Source organism: Anser brachyrhynchus (genome assembly GCF_964034855.1).
Source record: "Anser brachyrhynchus genome assembly, chromosome: 27".
Taxonomy (NCBI): Eukaryota; Metazoa; Chordata; class Aves; order Anseriformes; family Anatidae; genus Anser; species Anser brachyrhynchus.
The window spans coordinates 5,092,972-5,104,450 of record NC_137720.1 but is presented as its reverse complement, the minus strand read 5'-3'; the positions used below and the strand labels follow the sequence as shown (position 1 = coordinate 5,104,450).

Here is an 11,479-nt window from a genome sequence, read left to right as displayed (position 1 = left end):
CGGGGAGGGGGGGTTTGGTGCAAATGTCCCCCCCCTTGGGGCCTTGGGAAGCACCCAGGGCCCTCTGGAACCGCTGCGAGGGGACAGGAGGGCTCTCTGTGCACGTGGGGTACCGGGGTTTGGGGGGGGGCCGAGGGAGGCGGGGGGGGGGGGGTCCCCAGTTTTGGGTTGGTTTTGGGGCTCCTGGCTTTGCTGCCTCTGCCTCGCTTTCTGCCGCGGGGCCGAGCGCGTGCACACCTCTTGGGCTGGTTACTGTAGAAACGAAATTAGCACAGGGAGGGAATGCAATCCCAGAGCTAATTAAGGTAATTACAGCTTCACACCAGCTGCTCACGAGGTCCAAGGACCTTCTGTAACTTGTGGAGGGGATCTGCCGCTCGGGGGGACCTCGCGCTCCGGCTCCTTGCCGCGGTGGCGCCCCTGGCTCGCAGGGACCGCGCGAGGACAGCGCCTGGCACGGGGCCGGGACGTGGCACCAGTGACACCGAGGTGGTGGCGCACGGCCCCAGGGGTGCCTCCCAGCTGTGCCGGCCCCATTGCAGCAGCGGGGCCCAGGCTGGGTTTGGGGTCTGGGGTCGTCCCCCCCCCCCCCACCACCACCGTGTCCCACCGGCGGTGGCACTGGGGGACGTGCCCGGTGACGCCGCTTTGGGTCCTCGGTCCGGCACAGCCAGCAGCAGCGGGGTGACGAGCTGGGGATGCGCTGACCCAGCTGGGGGGACTGCGGCCGGGTTGGGGTCCCCTCCGTCCCCCAGGGACCGGCTGGCCAAGGCTGGGGGGGAGCGGGGTGGGGGAAGGCTGCGGGGAGGCAGCAGGACCTGGGGCTGGGGGGTGCCGGGGATGATTTTTGGGGGCATGGGGCTGGAAAACAGCAGAGCTCAGCCCCAGGGGAGGATGAACCCGCTGGGAGCAGCGAGGGACAAGGCAGTGATGGGGTCGGGAGCGGGGACAACCTCAGCATGTATTTGGGGGGGGGGGGGGGTGTGCAGGAGCATCCCCAGGTCTCCCGCAGCCTCCCATCAAAATACTATTACCTAGCGGGCGCCTTCCCACAAAACACGATTTTTGAGCCGATTCCCAGCACCAGCCCGGGGCGGGAGCCAGGGGAATGCGGCCAAACATGTTTGTGCCGTGGCCGAAATTTCCCCGTGGCCGGGTGGCGTGGAGCTGGGGGGCTGGCGGGGGGCCAGGGCCGGGGACAGAAGCACCGTGTGCTTCTCAGCGCCGGGAGCGGGTGGTGATTCACCGCTTACCAGAACGCTGATATTTATTCCCCGGCTGCGTTATGAGGCTGAGACGAGACGTTTAAATAAAGAGATGAATGAAGAAAGAAAGAAATTTAAAAAAAAATAATAAAAAATCTAACGCCGCAGTGGGGTGGGGGGGGAGGCAGCATCCCCTCCGAGACCCCCAGGGGGTTTCCTCGCCCTCCCCTCCCTCTCTGCTTGTTCTGCGGCTGGGGGGATTTGGATGGAGGAAAGGAAAAGCTGGCAAAAATCAGCCTCTGCCGCTCCCCCCCCCCCCGGCTTGTCCCCGTTTGCCCTGCGCTTTGGCAGCTCGGGGCTGCGGGCAGGCGGCGGGAACGGAGCGGGGAAGGGGCGGGGGGGGGGACACGGATCCATCGCGGTGCCGGACGCGATGCAGGGGGCTGGAGATGCTGCGGGGGGGAGGGGGAGCGCGGGGCTTTGTCACCCCCCCCGCCCTGCCATCAAAGCCCAACTCCCCCTAATTCCAACCCCCCCACACTTCCCCTTTCCCTCCCCAACCCCTCCCGTGCCTCAGTTTCCCCGCACCACCCGGGGGCAGAGGCTGCTCCATCCCCGTTTCCCCGCATCCATCCCTCCGTCCGCCCACCCAGCGAGGATGGGGGGGGGGGGCTCCGGCCTCTCCCGCAGAGGCCGGGGGGGGGTGGGGGGACACTTGGGGACAGCGCGGGACGCGGGGACAGCACGAGCCGCCCCCGAGCTATTTATAAGCACCTCCAGCGCCGGTGCGCGGCGGCAGCTCCCGGCGATATTTTTAGCCCGCTGCAGGGAATCACGGCGGGGCGAGGGCGGGAGGCAGGCTGGGAGGTGCCGCAGCACGAAGCCTCCCGAGCCCTGCCCGCAGCCTCGCTCCCAAATCCCCCCCTTTTTTTTTATATATATATATTTTTTGGGGGGGGTTGGAATCCCCCCCCCCGCCCCCCGTTTCCCTGCAGGGGATGCGCCCGACCTCGGCACCGGCGCACGGATGAAGGGCGAGGGGCCGAGGCCCCGTGCCCCCCCCGGCAGCCTCCGCCAGGCCCCCGCTGCTTCGCGCAGCCCTGCGGCGGGCAGGGGCGAGGGGAACGCGAGGCCGAGGGGGGGCTGCGGAGGCCGGGGCCAGGGGATGGGGGGGGGGCTGCAGCGCATGGAGGGGGGGGGGCTGCCGCCTGCTCGAGACAGGAAGCCATCGCCGCGCGCCGCTGTCTGCATTTCTAATGGGCCTCGCTCCGCCGTCGCCTCCCGCTCCCCATCCAGCTCCAGAGCGCTGCTGCGGAGGCTGCGGGGAAAAAAGGGGGGGTGGGGGGGTGGGGGGGGGCGAGGGCGCCCCGGGGAGCGGCTCTGGGTCCCCGCCGTGGGTGCCCCCCACGTGGAGAGGAAAGGGTGAGCGCGGGGAGCTGGGGATGGAGACGCTGGCAGGGGCCACGCTGCGGATGCTTCGAGCGGGTGGGGAATCGCCTGCAGCCAGCCCCTGGCCCCACAGAGGGTGCGGGGCCGGGATGTGGGGCTGGGGGCGACGGCCCCAGATGGGGGACAACGTCCCGCCCCCCCTCCCCGTGCTCTGTGAGGCTCCACAGCTTCGCCCCGCACAACCCCGACCTGGTGCTGCCCCGCGTTTTCCAGCCCCCGCAGCCTGCAGGACCCGCGGAGCAGCCGGCGGCACCTTCCCGAGCGCCCCAAAAAATGGGCACCCCAAAAAATCTGGGCACTCAGATACAGGGTCAGGCACCCCGGGGACTGGGGCTGAGCACCCAAACCAGGGCCAAGCGCCCCCGGGGGACCGGGGCTGGGCACCCAAACCAGGGGCGTGGGGCCGAGGTGCGAAGCCCTCCCGTTCCCCGGCGGTTTCACAGTTTATTTTCTCCCCTATTAGATTCCAGCTGGCAGGACGGCGCCCATAAATATACATAAGGGCTCATTTCCATGACGGTTTATTCGGGGAGCAAATTCCACAGCTGCCTGGCAGACGGCTCCGTGCCCGGGGACATGGCAAGGCCGAGCCCGGTGCCGGCCGTGCCTCAGTTTCCCCATCTGCAAATCGCGGCGCGGGGGAACGGCTTTCCCCACGTTTTTGGAAGAGCTATTCCTGGAAAGCTCGGGGTGTCATTATCGAGGCTATTTATAGTAAATGGGTTATTAATACGATTCTTCGCAGCGTGGCAATGGGTAATTTGCCCCCGAGCGTGCGTGGGGATGGCCCCAGCCCCAATCTGCCTCCATCCCGGGGGGAAATCACCCCAAAACCCTGCGTGCCCGGTGGGGTCCCACATCAGGGCCAGGGCCTCGTGGCGCTGGAGTCCAGCTCTTGTGTTTCGATCATGATGATGAGCTGAGTCACAGCTGGGGTGCTGCTAATTAAATGTATTTCTTAATTAACAAGATCACAGAGAAGGCCTGCCAGCCCGGCTGGGCTCTCAATCACGGCTGACAGAGGCAGCTGCGGCCGCGGCCGTGGCCTGAGGTGTGACGAGTGTCCCGGTGCTCAGCTCGGCCCCCGGCCGCCTCCGATGCCGTCGTGTGCCCCCCGGGGAGCTGTCACCGTGAGGATGAGGAGGGGTCGTGTGAAGCAGCGGGGTCCCACGAGCGGGTGGCCCTGGGGTGCTGCGAGCGTGCCGGGGCTCGGCACGGGGCCGCCGGTGACTCAGGGCTGCGGTGGCTCCGTCCGGCTCCACGTCCGCCCCGTCCCTCCCTGCCACCTGAGCCCATTAGTATTAATAACAGCACCCCACTGCTGCTCGGAGACCTCAAAGCACGACCTGAAGTCACCCCTCCTGCCCCCTGCCTGGGGGCATCCCCGCTCCCCTTCAGATGGGGAAACTGAGGCACGGGAAGCGGGGCAGGAGCGGTGCCAGGAGCGGGGCTCTCCGAGGTGTTCGCTGCTCCCCTTCGGGGTCTGGCCTGGAGGATGGGGCAGCAAAATCCTCGGGGAGGCACCCACGGCCCTACAGATGGGCGACGCGAAGCGGGTGAAGGGGATTTTCCTGGCTCGGAGGGGAAAAAAAAAGGAGAGGAAAAAAAATAATTAAAAAAAAAAGGGGAAAAAAATAATAATAATAAAAAAAGACAATCTGCCCCCCCATGCTGAGCTCTCCCATGCCGAGAGCTCTGCCCCACGGCAGTGGGGCGATGCCCCAGCAGGGTGCTGAGCAATGTGGGGGGGCTCCCGCGTCCTCCCCGCCGGTGGGCGCGGGCAGGCGGCGGCGCTGGGTTTCTCCCAGGCTTTGGCAGTCTGGTCATGTCCTGCCGGGGAGCAGCGGGACTGAGTCACGTTCCAGCAGCGGCGGTGACTCACGGCTGCCCCAGCCTCCCAGGGAGCAGCCGGCAACATTGCAGAGATTCCTGGATGGAGGCAGGAAAATAAAATTAAATAATAACAACCCCCCCACACCCCCCCGCCACGTTCCCCGTCCCCGCCTCCCCCCGAGCCTCCTGCAACACAGGCGCAAACAGCAAATTCCTGCGCCACTGGGAAACACCTCCCGCCCGCGGCTCGCTAGACGCCGCGATGCACGACCTGGTTCTCAATTGCACGAAACGCCCTTTGCCGGCAGCCTGCGGGGGCCCTGGAAAGGATGAGGAAGCTGCAACACCCCCCCCCCCCCCCAAAAAAAAAAAAAAAAGATCCCCCCAAAGCTGGCAGCCAGATCCTGCCGCTGCAACGCAACGCGGGGTGCAGCCGGCTGGATGCTGGGGACCCCCCCCCCAGCTTTGCCTTCTCCCTGGAGGGTTTTTTTGGGTGTTGCTCAGTCCCAGCTGCATTTTTTTGGGGGGGGGCAGCGTAGCCTTTTTGCATCATTTGGCAGCATCTCCCGTCCTAAATCCCCGCACCCTGGGGTGCCCCCAGCGTAGCCGCGGGGGAGACGCGAGTCCCACGGGACCCTGGGTGCCGCGGGGATGGGTGCACTGGGCAGGGCTCCCCCGCTGCCTCCTTCGGCCTCGGCCGTTTCCTACCGAGAGCTCTCGGCCGGCGCGGCAGCCCGCGAGCGTAGCCAAAAACCCCCGCGGGCTGCAGAGGCTGCGAGCGGGGAGAGGCCGCGCTGCGGAGGCTCCGACTCGCGCAGCCCCAGCGCCGCGGCGCGGGCGATGCTCCCGAAAAGGCCCCACGGGGATGCGCAGGCAGCAGCGCTGAGCAGAGCCCCTGTGGACTGCAGCCCCTGCAGATTACAGCTCCTATAAGGCAGGACTGCAGCCCCTACAGGGCAGGGCACGGGGAGCAGCCCTTCATGTGCCGCAGACTCCCCTGGCTCCGCTCCAGCAGCTCCTGGGAATGCACCTGCAGAGCCCAACACCTATAGGGCAAGAGCTCCTGCTGTGGGGAGCCGGCCCCTACGGAGCCCGGCTCCTATACAGCCCAACCTCGGCCACTATAGCACAAGGGATACCGCCCTAGTGATGCGGTCCACTGGAGACCAGCCCTATAGAGCAAGAAACCCCATCCCCTGTGGTGCAGTGCAGCACCTACATCAGTTATCGTGCAGGAGAACCTACCCAACAGAGCAGTTCCTGTTGGGAGGGGGATGCTTACCCTGTAGAGACCCACCCCTATGGAGCCTGTCCCTATAGAGCAAGAGCCCCCGCCCCACAAAGCAGCCTCCCAGGGGTGCCAACGTGCTGTGGGACAGGATCGGGTGCAGGGTGCGTTTCGGCTGGCGCCTGCTGGACGCCTTTCTGCTGGCTCCAGGCCCTTGAACCTTCCTGCCTCCCCTTCCCGACAGCCTCGTGCTGTGCCACCCAGCCAGGATTTGGGATCCGGGATCCAGGGTTCGGGTACCTGGCTGGGATTCGGGGCGAGCACAGGACAGCAAAGCCTCTGCAGAGGGGCTGCTGCACCAGCGCCGGTTCCTCCTTGCCGTGGTTTGCGTTTTCTCAATGATGGGTGGCCCGGCCCCCCGGCGTAGCAGCCGTGTGGGTTTCACAATGTATTTCGGTCAGTGCTTACAAGAAAAGGCCGCGGGGAGGGCTGCGGGGATTCCAGTAAACGGCCCCCGAGCCTTCCTCATTCTCAAGAATGGGAAACTGCGCGACTTCTCCACGGGGTTTCGCTTTCCACGTGGGGAGACGAGAAGGTGAACCGCTCCGCGTGGCCATTGCTGCGAGGGGACTGGAAAAGCAGGGGCAGGCAAAATTCAATAAACTTGTATCATTTAAAATTATATAAAAAAAATTATATTTGTATGATTTTTAATTATAAAAATCGAACCCATTCAAAACGGGTTTTGCTGAGTGCAGGATGGGGCCCTGCTTCCCCCAGAGCTCCCCAGTGGTCCCGCTGGGTTTTTACTGCATGTTTTGGGTGCAAAACTCTCTTTTCTTATGGGAAAACACAGTGGGGAATCACCAGGTGCCCCGTGTGCTGGGTTTCGGGGATGCTCAGGGCAGCTCAGTGACTGCCGCACCCCAGCAGGACAGGGGATCCAGGTCCAGGCACCTCTGGAAGTGCTCCTTGCTACGGCAGGGGGCTGGCAGCTGACATCCTGGGGGCTTCAGCCCTGCCTGGCCCCCCAGCGCCGGGGGGACGCTCGGTGCCGGGGGGGCAGGAGCTGGCTCCGTGCCTCCCTGGCGCTCACGGCCCGCGGGTTTCGTGCCCTCGGCACCCCGCAGCCATCCTCGGGGACGGCGCGACGCTGGTGTCACGGCTGTAGCCGTGTCTCTGCCCTGCTCCTCCGGTCCTCGGCAGCCTCTGCTCCCCAGCGGGCCCTTTCCCCCGCCGCACGTGGATGCTGCGGCGGCGCAGGGGGTCCCCGAGGGCGGCTCGGGGTCGGCCAGAGGCAGAGCGAGCTGGGGAGCGGGCCGGGCAGGGGCTTGGCAAAAATAGCAACCAGGTGCCCTCTGCCCCAGAAGCGATTTGTCGCTGGGTAAACAGGAAATCTATTCTTAGGCCCATTCATGAGCTGCGGGCTGACGGCAGCTCCCCGCTCCGGGCTTGTTTTGTTCCTCGCTGACACACGGGTGACGCCGGGGCGGAAGGCGGCCACGCAGATGTTCCAGCCCCGCGGGCTTCCCCCTCGCTTGCTCTTTCCCTCCCACCCCCGGCAGCACCCTGAGCTTCCTCGGCTTTTCCAGGGGTGCTGGGGTTTCCCCTGCGCGAGGCAGCGGCAGGAGGTGCAGGGGCGAGGGGGGAACACGCGCGGTCGGTGGCACCCTGGGGCAGGTGCCTCGGCAGGGCTCTGCCCCCCACACCTGAGCTCCTCTCGCCCTTCCCCGATGCTATCTCTTGCATCCGAGGAGATAAAGCCACCACGGCTTGCCCTTTCCTGGGATGGGCTGAGCTGGTTAGGCTGCGGAAGGGGGGAAAAATACAGACCTCTCCTGGCTCTCCAAAGACCCCCAGGGTGGCGATGGTTGAGGTTTATCTTTGCCCCCGATTCTTTCCCCGAGTGTTGTCCCCATTTGCAATACTGGGCAGTGACCCACCTCCCTCCCACCCTCTGCAGATCCCTTTCACCTGTGACACCCCTGGGCCCTGGCTGAAGCTTCGGGCTGGGGCTGGGGCTCTGCAGCCGTCCCCACCTGATGGGTAAGCGGGCACCCCCTGATCCCTGCGGGATGCAAGGCTCCTGGGGCCCCCGGAGCCTTCCCCGCATCCCATTTGAGCCCCCGGCAGGCTCAAAGTGGCGACTTCTCCCTGGGCAACATTTCTGGGGAGCTAAAGAGGATGGGGACAGAGAAACACGAGGCAAATGCTGGGTGAAACGACCAGGGGCTTTCGTTAGGCTGATGGTGTGGAGGGGAATTCCCCTGTCTCCCCAACATCACTCCCCTGCTTTAGTGTGGCGGTGCCATGGGTGTGGAGCCCGCCTTGTCCCAGAGCACTGCTTCCCAGGAACCGGGTGGCCAAGAGAGGTACAAAGGTGAAAAGCATTTGTGGGCAGAATGAGGTCCAGGGAAAGTCTGGGATGGGCAGGAGCGCAGGGACACAGAGCGTCTGTGGCTACCGGGTGCCCCCACGCCACGGGACTGCAGCCAGGAGCAGTGACAGGCTGGGAGAGCAGCATCCTAAATCCTTATTTAGGGTCCTCGAGCTGGGTGAGGGCGAGCTACCAGCCCGGGCTCTGCAGGCTGTCAGCCTGGGGCCGGTTACGGGCGGGATGCCGCTGGGGCACAGCCCCTCGGTGACCATCCCGCAGGGCACTGCAGAAAATACACCCTCCAAAAAGGCTCCTGGAGCGCACGCTGGGGTGGCAGGAGGGTTTAGGGCAGGGTTTATGGCATCAGTAGCACAGAGGCTTGCACAAACCCGGGCATCTCCCCTGCACCAGCCGGCACCAGGCTCGGAGGAAAGCTGAGGCGTTGCTGCCCTCGGGCGGCAGCAGGCAGCACAGCACCAAGGGGGGGCCGGTCCCCAAAACGTCCCCAGCTCGTCCCCTGGGGTCCCCCAGCCTCTACATCCCCTGCTGGGGAGCAAGGAAGGAGGGGAAGGGGGATCCAGATCGTCCCCTGGGTCCCCCCAGCCTCTACATCCCCTGTAGAGAGCAAGGAGGGAGGGGAAGGGGGATCCAGTTTGTCCGTGTGGTAGCGACCGTGCCCCCAATTCGCTCCTTTTTTGCCTCAAAAAGCCAAAGCGCGGGGAGGTGGGGATCTGCCCAAGGCTGGCCAGGAGCAGGAGGTGTTGGAGGCCCAGCCTCCGCGGCTGGCACGGGCTGAGCCTCGCAGGCAGCGGCGTGTCCCTGCCAGCCGGGGGGACCCGGCTCGGTTCCCCAGTGCTCACGGTCCAGCGTCGAAGTGGATCTCGCTCTGGGTGAGGTCAAAGAAAGGGCCTCAACGTGACATGCAGCAAAACTGAGGGCGAAAACGAAGCTGAGAGGAGGCCTGGCTCATCTCCTCCTGGGTCACCCTGTTTCTCCCAAGGCGATGCAGTGCTAGCGATCCCGAGGAGTAGGGCAGTATGGAGCAGGTTAACCTGGATCCATCTGACCAGGAGGAATTCCAGCGTGAAAGGAACTCACTCCCCCTTCATGAGATGTTTTCCGTTCCCCTTCCTGGGAGTCACATCACTGCAAACAGCTGAGGCTGGTGCCCGAGGTTCGGGGCCTCCCAGGCACTCAAGTGGCCGGTCCTAAGGGCTGTGAAGAGCCCAACTGCGCGCCCCAGCCCAGAGCTGCTGGGGCTGCAGTGGTCAGAGGGCTGGGTGACAGTGGTGGTAGGGCGATGGTTGGACCAGATGATCTTGGAAGGCTCTTCCAACCTTAATGACTCTGTGATTCTGTGAAGGAGGTGTGCTGGTGGAGCTGCTGTGGCTGCACCTGCCTCTGGGTGAGCACGGTCTGCGTGTCTGCAAACCGAAATCCTCTTCCCCAGAGGCAGCAGAAAAAGAAAACGTTGGCCAGGCAGGCTGGCTGCGAAGTGTGCCACTGCCTACACCTGAGCCCGGCACCGAAACCAACAGCAAAGTCAGCCATGTCCCAGCTGGGGTTTTCAGGCTTCTCTCCAAAACCTGCAGCAGGAAGCAGACAGCGGGGCGGATCTGGGTGCTGAAGAAAAGCAAATTACCCCACCTCCTTCCCCACAGCCTCCAAATCACCTCCACATGAGGCTTCTTTCCCGAACCCACACCATGTGGAGCCCTGGTGCACCTGCAGCACCCACGATGCTCCCCAAGGCCTTCAAACACAGCCACCGTGTCCGACACCATCGCCTGCCACCCTCTCCATGGCGTGGGCCATGGGTGTGTTGGCACTGCGGGGCCGGTTGGTGGTGACCACGGCTCCCAGGAGCCTTGTCCTCCCTCTTCAAGGTCTCCCTGGGGCCCTGCAGCGTTTGGGGACGAGGATTTGCACCACAGGGGATGAGAATTTGCATCACAGGGCTGCAGAGGACGGAGGGAACGGAGGACAGGCTTCACTGTGGGTCCACGGGAGGCCAGGGGGAGGACAGCATCTTATGAGGAGCGGCTGAGGGCACTGGGGGTGTTTGGTCTGGGGAAGAGGAGGCTCAGGGCAGAGCTCACTGCTCTCTGCAGCTCCCTGAAAGGAAGGTGTGGGGAGCTGGGGGTCGGTGTCGTCTCACAGATAACCAGGGATAGGGCCAGAAGGAATGGCCTCAAGTTGTGCCAGGGGAGGTTCAGGTGGGAAATGAGGAGACATTTCTGCTCAGAAAGAGCGGTCAGGCATTGGGACGGGTTGCCCAGGGAGGTGGGGGAGTCACCGTCCCTGGGGGTGCTCAAGGAGAGGTTGGACGTGGTGCTTGGGGACATGGCTCAGTGGGTGACAGTGGTGGTAGGGGGACGGTTGGACCAGGTGATCACGAAGGGCTTCTCCAACCCTAATGGCTCTGTGACTCTATGATGGCAGGAGGAGAGACCCTGGCACAGCCTCCCCCTGCCTGGCCTCGTCATCGCCTCCCTGTGCCAGCGCCAGGCCCAGGGGCTGCCAGCTCTGGGTGCACCCCGCTATGGATCCTCCCAGGGCCTCCATTGCCTGCCCTCCATTGCCCGCCCTCCTCCCTCACCCCACAGCTCCTTCCCCCCCCCCCCCCCATCTCCCATAATGGTCCCTCCCGCCCGCTCCCGCCGCCCCTCCCGCAATGTTCCCTCCCGCACCCCCCCCTTCTCTCCCACAATGGTCCCGCCCGTCCAGCCCAGCCCGGCGGCGCGGCACCGCCCGGAGTGATGACGTCTGAGGCGGGGAGGGCGCAGGCGCCGTGGTGGCGGCGGCGTTGCCATGGCGACCCCGCGGGGGGGGCTGTGTGATGAGGGGGGACAGGGACCCCCCCCCCCCGTGTATGGGGCCGGGGGCGCCATGTGCACGGGGCCTGTAATGGGACAGGCAGGGCCCCTGCTGTGGGGACCTGGGTGTATGGGCATGGGGACAGCCCGTGATGGGGTCCCTGTATATTGGGGGGGTCCTTTCTGGGGACCTCTGTGCAATGGGGAGCGCTGTGTAAAGGGGGAAGGGCCCCCGGTGTGTAACGGGTGGCAGCCTGTGTAACGGGGTCCTCCCTGTAACAGGGGAAGGGTCTGCTGTGCAGTGAGGTGATGGGGAACCCTGTGCAAGGGGGACAATGTGTGCAACAAGTTGAGGATGCCCTGCATAATAGGACCCCTAGAATCATAGAGTCACAGAGCCATTAGGGTTGGAGAAGCCCTTCATGCTCACCTGGTCCAACCACCCCCTACCACCGCTGTCACCCACTGAACCATGTCCCCAAGCACCACGTCCAACCTCTCCTTGAACACCCCCAGGGACGGTGACTCCCCCACCTCCCTGGGCAACCCGTCCCAACGCCTGACGGCTCTT

General features: G+C 64.9%; 1 long non-coding RNA gene across 2 annotated transcripts; it reads right to left on the bottom strand.

Moving 5' to 3' along the window:
• Positions 1-3,389: 3,389 nt before the first annotated feature.
• LOC308183281 lies at positions 3,390-10,807 on the bottom strand. Of its 2 annotated transcripts, none has more exons than XR_013942378.1 (2): positions 7,545-10,807; positions 3,390-6,345 (listed from the first exon to the last, which is right to left on the bottom strand). It is a non-coding gene; the product is annotated as an uncharacterized lncRNA (long non-coding RNA). The 2 variants fall into 2 exon arrangements; XR_013942379.1 differs by having other exon boundaries at positions 3,390-6,334.
• Positions 10,808-11,479: the final 672 nt, after the last annotated feature.